Raw genomic sequence first — 6,000 nt, forward strand, 5'->3', positions numbered from 1 at the left:
CAAGCACGGGAACAACTTAGGTGTCCATCAGCGAGGAATGGATGAAGAAGATGTGATACATATATTGTTGCTGTTATTCAGTCAGTCTGTCGTGTCTGACTCTTCACAACCCCATGAAATGCAGCACTCCAGGCTTTCCCGTCCTTCACTATCTCTCTGAGTTTACTCAAACTCATGTCCATTGAATCCGTGATACCATTCAACCATCTCATCTTTTGTCGTCTCTTTCTCTTCTGCTTTCAATCTTTCCCAGCATCAGGGTTTTCTCCAAGAGTCAGCTTTTCCCATCAGGTGGCCAGTGTATTGTAGCTTCAGCTTCAGCATCAGTCCTTCCAAGGAATATTCAGAGTTCATTCCTTTTAGGATTGACTGGTTTGATCCCCTTGCTGTCCAAGGGACTCTCAAGAGTCTTCTCCAGTACCACAGTTCAAAAGCATCAATCCTTCAACACTCAGTTCTTTATGGTCCAACTCTCACATTCATCCATCCCTGCTGGAAAAACCATAGTCATACAGACCTTCGTCAGCGAAGTGACATCTCTGCTTTTCAATACACTGTCTAGGCTTGTCATAGCTTTTCTTCCAAGGAGCAAGCGTCTTTAATTCCATGGCTGCAGTAATCAACTGCAGTTGATTTTGGAACCCAAGAAAATAAAGTCTCTTACTATTTGTATTGTTTCCCCACTTATTTGCCATGAAGTAATGGGACCAGATGCCATGATCTTAGTTTTTTGAATGCTGAGTTTTAAGCCAGCTTTTTCACTCTCCTCTTTCATCTTCATCAAGAGGCTGCTTAGTTCCTCTTTGCTTTCCGCCATTTGAGTGGTGCCATCTGCATATCTGAGGTTATCAGTGTTTCTCCTGGCAATCTTGAGTCCAGCTTGTGCTTCGTCCAGCCCAGCATTTCACATGGTGCACTCTGCATATAAGTTAAATAAGCAGGGTGACAATATACAGTTTTGATGTACTCCTTTCCCTATTTGGAACCAGTCTGTTGTTTCAAGTTCAGTTTTAACTGTTGCTTCTTGGCTAGCATACAGGTTTCTCAGGAGGCAGATAAGGTGGTCTGGTATTCCCATCTCTTGAAGAATTTTCCACAGTTTGTCATGATTCACACAAAGACTTTAGCATAGCCATTGAAGCAGAAGTAGATGTTTTTCTGGAATTCCCTTGCTTTTTCTATGATCCAATGGATGTTGGCAATCTGATATTTGGTTCCTCTGCCTTTTCTAAATCCAACTTGTACATCTGGAAGTTCTCAGTTCATGTACTGTTGAAGCCTAGTTTGAAGGATTTTGAGCATTGCCTTGCTAGCATGTAAAATGAGTAAATTGTGCAGTAGTTTGAACAATCTTTGGCTTTGCCCTTCTTTGGGATTGGAATAAAAACTGACCTTTTCCAGTCCTGTGGCCACTATAGAATGGACTCTTGTTCAGCCATAAAAAAGAATGAAATAATACCAGAGTCAACAAAACGCATGGACCTAGAGATTATCATACTAAGTGAAGTAAATCAGAAAGAGAAAGGTAAATACTATATGATTTCACTTATAAGTAGAATCTAAAGTACAACACAAATGAACCTGTCTATCAAACAAAAACAGACTCACAGATATAGATAACAGACTTGTGGTTGCCAAGGTGGGGTGTAGGGGAGGGAAGAACTGGGAGTTTGGCATTAACAGATGCAAACTATTATATACAGGATGGATAAACAGCAAGGTCCTACTGTAGAGTTCAGGGAACTATATTCAATATCCTGGGAACATCATAACAGAAAAGAATATTAAAAAGAATGTGGATGTGAACACATTGTAAATCAACTATACTTCTAACAAATTAAAAAAAAAAAATGATTCCTTTGTCAAATCCCATAGAAGGGATAACACCATGAATAAATTCTACCGTAAACTATGGGATTTGGGTAATAAGATGTATCAAAGTAGGTCCAGTGATTGTAATAAATGTACCATTCTGGTACAGAATGTTGATAGCGGGGGAGGCTGTGCATTTGAGGAGCAGGGGGTTTATGGTAACTCTGTATTTTCTGTTCAATTACTATGTGAACCTAAAACTGCTTTAAAACTTCAATGTTAAAAATTCCCAGAATGTAAATTTGACACAAAGCAGATCAGTACCACATAATACAGAATTTTAAAACAATACCAATTTAGTGTAAAATCCCTTGAAGTATGATAATCAAGTGCATAATGAATGTTTAGATATCAACTGCTTCGAGCAAAACTAGATTTCATATAATGAAGATGAAACTAAAACACAATATTTTTTCAGTTGCCTTCTTATTCCCACAGAATGGAAACAAAATGCACTACAATATAATCATTCAATTGAAATTTAAGAAGCACATAAGTAATTTTAAATTATCTGGGAAACCACATTAATATATATATATATGTATATATATATATACACATACATATTTTAGTAAAAGGAAATGGGTAAAAAACAGTGTCAGACTTTATTTCTTTGGGCTCCAAAATCACTGTAGATGGTGATTGCAGCCATGAAATTAAAAGACGCTTACTTCTTGGAAGGAAAGTTGTGACCAACCTACATAGCATATTGAAAAGCAGAGACATTACATTGCCTACAAAGGCCCATCTAGTCAAGATTATGGTTTTTCCAGTGGTCATGTATGGATGTGAGAGTTGGACTGTGAAGAAAGCTGAGTGCGGAAGAATTGATGCTTTTGAACTGTTGCAACGAGATCCAATCAGTCCATTCTGAAGGAGATCAGCCCTGGTTATTCTTTGGAAGGACTGATGTTGAAGCTGAAACTCCAGTACTTTGGCCACCTCATGTGAAGAGTTGACTCACTGGAAAAGACTCTGATGCTGGGAGGGATTGGGGGCAGGAGGAGAAGGGGACAACAGAGGATAAGATGGCTGGATGACATCACCGACTCGATGGTCGTGAGTTTGAGTGAACTCCGGGAGATGGTGATGGACAGGGAGGCCTGGCATGCTGCAATTCATGGGGTCTCAAAGAGTTGGACACGACTGAGAGACTGAACTGATAAAATAAGTTTTTAAATATATTTCATTTAACCCAGTATACCTAAATATTATCATTTCAACATGGAATCAGTATAAAAAATCAATGAGGTATTTTATTCTTTTTATCTTTTTAAGTCACTGAAATCTGATAGCATGTTTCAATTTAGTTGCTAAATTTTCACTGGAAATACTTGGTGTTCAGATTTCAAAAATTAACTGCTGAAAAAGAAGGCTAATATACATCAGTTTTTCCAAACATAACTAAATCTTCCTATAACTGAATTGAGAATCTGTTTTCAAATTTGAATTTAAGTGAATTAAAATTAAAATTAAAAATCAAGTTCTTCAGTGGCACTGGGCACATTTCATATGTAGTTAGAGGCTACGTTTTTGGATACCTCTCATATCAGGAATTCAGACTGAAATGCTGACATTGGATATGCTACATTATGGGGAACTTTGCGTGAATATGGCTGCCTGGGACCTTAACTGTGACTTGCAGGCTCTTTGTTGTGGCTTGTAGGCCTAGTTTTGCCTGGAGGCATGTGGGATCCTACTTTCCCAACCAGGAATCAAACCCACATCCCCTGAATTGAAAGGTAGACTTGCAACCACTGAGCTTCCCCGGTGGCTCAGCTGGTAAAGAATCCACCTGCAATGTGGGAGACCTGGGTTTAATCCCTGGGTTGGGAAGATCCCGTGGAGAAGGAAATGGCTACCCACTCCAGTATTCTGGCCTGGAGAATTCCATGGACTGTATCCTCTATGGGGCTGCAAAAAGTCAGACACGACTGAGTGACTTTCACTTTCACTTTGTGTGAATTGGCCTACTACTCAGCAAATTCAAAACTAAATCTTAATCATGTTGAAAGAAATGTAAATCGTGGAACCTATCTAATTTCTTGGCCTCTCTTTAATATTATTGAATCACACACATATTGAGTTATTCTCTACAAATTTAACTACAAAAAGAGAAGTAATATAAAAATCAGGTATTGGTTCCAGCAATAAATCCCCTGCACAATTTCACTTCCCCTTGCTGGATTTAGGGATGATTCTACCACTGTACAATTTCTACCAGTAAAGCCTAAAAGTGTGAAGAGTGTAAAATACAGACATTTTGCTATTTACAAAGTGGATGGATTTGTGATTACTCAAGCTACAGAACTTTCTCACATATTTAAGAAGTCTTGCATGACCCAAAGGAATAGAACTAATGAACTGTCTAAAACTCAGCTGTGCTTTTCAGCTTGTTCATACAAATTGGACAAGCCCTTTACAGTTGGAAGCCATACCTCTGGCGGGTGCTAGTGATTGCAATATTTTGAATGCATCACAACTGGACTTGAATTCGTACACACTGATTATGAGAAGTCATGTCCTAAGTACTAGCAATGCAACACATACATGATCATGGCTGCCATTTGATGTTGTTTGGAAAAATGATAACATGTCATGACATTTGCTCCTTTCCTTTCTCTAAATAAATGTATCACCCAAACCATCATCCTCATTTAGTTCTTGTTGTTGTGGTTCAGTTGCTAAGTTATATCTGATTCTTTTGCGAACCCATGGACTGTAGCCCATCAGGTGCAGCTTAAAGAAATAAATTAAATATTTTTTAAAAAATGAAATATCTTAAATACTGATCTAGGACTAGAAAAGTGGTTCTCAAAGGGGGTCTATAGAATCCTGGAGGTTCCCAAGATTTCTTCAGGGGTTATGTGTGGTTGGAGCTAGTATCATGATGATATCAAGAGGCTATTTACCTTTTTCACAGGGTTGATGTTTTCACTGACAGTGGATATAACACTGGTTGCCTCAACAGAAAGCAAAAGAGTGGCATCAAGCTGTAGTAATAGTCAATATATTCTTTATCACCACACACCTGCAGTTAAAAAAAAAAAAAAGAGAGAGAAGGAAAAGAAAGAAAAGTCATTTTCACTTACAAATGTCTTTGAGAAAGCAGTGAAAATTATTAATTTTATCAAATCCTTACCCTTCAGGGCATGTCTTTTTAACCTGTGAGACAAAATGGGAAGGATACATAAAATGCTTCTGCTACCTACAGAAGTACAATGGTTGTCTTGAGGAAAAGCATTGGTGCAGTTGAGTTTCAAGTTGAATTAGCCACTTTTTTCACAGAGTAGCATTTTTATTTGAAAGGACAAGTGACAGACAAACTATGGTTACTCAGACTTGAGTATCTGGCAGGTATTTTCTCAGAAATAAAGAGCAACTGTCCTTCAAAGCAAACAACCAATAGTATTTCTTGCTAATGATAAAATCAGAACTTTCAAACAAAAATTAGAATTTTGGAAAACCAGTATCCTAACAGGGCTTCCCTGGTAGCTCAGAAGGTAAAGAATCTGCCTTCAATGCAAGAGACCTGGGTTCAATCCCTGGATTGGGAAGATCCCCTGGAGAAGGAAATGGCTACCAACTCCAGTATTCTTACCTGGAGAATTACATGGTCAGAGGAGCCTAGTGGGATACAGTTCATGGAGTTGCAAAGAGTTGGGCACTACTAAGCGACTACTACTACCAGTAGTATCCTGACATGCAAAATGTTTCCTGATGAAAAACAGTGATAAAATTAAGGAACATGATATTTTTGATATTGTGTGATGAAATGAGTCAACATGTGGAAGATCTGCATAATTCAGTGAACCAACAGTCTCCAAAATGACCAGTGTATAACTGGCACCCCACTCCAGTACTCTTGCCTGGAAAATCCCATGGATGGAGGAGCCTGGTTGGCTGCAGTCCATGGGGTCGCTAAGAGTCGGACATGACTGAGCGACTTCACTTTCACTTTTCACTTTCATGCATTGGAGAAGGAACTGGCAACCCAGTCCAGTGTTCTTGCCTGGAGAATCCCAGGGACGGGGGAGCCTGGTGGGCTGCTGTCTATGGGGTTGCACAGAGTCGGACATGACTGAAGCGACTTAGCAGCAGCAGCAGCATAACATACTCATCAGATAT

General features: G+C 39.0%; 1 long non-coding RNA gene across 1 annotated transcript in view; it reads right to left on the reverse strand.

Moving 5' to 3' along the window:
- The window catches only part of LOC104987549, a 68,722-nt gene extending 63,824 nt beyond the window's left edge, over positions 1-4,898 (reverse strand). The window contains exon 1 of the long non-coding RNA XR_825141.1: positions 4,785-4,898. This is a non-coding gene — a long non-coding RNA (uncharacterized LOC104987549). The remainder of the gene's footprint in view (positions 1-4,784) is intronic.
- Positions 4,899-6,000: the final 1,102 nt, after the last annotated feature.

Source organism: Bison bison, unplaced genomic scaffold (assembly GCF_000754665.1).
Source record: "Bison bison bison isolate TAMUID 2011002044 unplaced genomic scaffold, Bison_UMD1.0 scf7180017864098, whole genome shotgun sequence".
In the NCBI taxonomy this organism is placed as follows: Eukaryota; Metazoa; Chordata; class Mammalia; order Artiodactyla; family Bovidae; genus Bison; species Bison bison.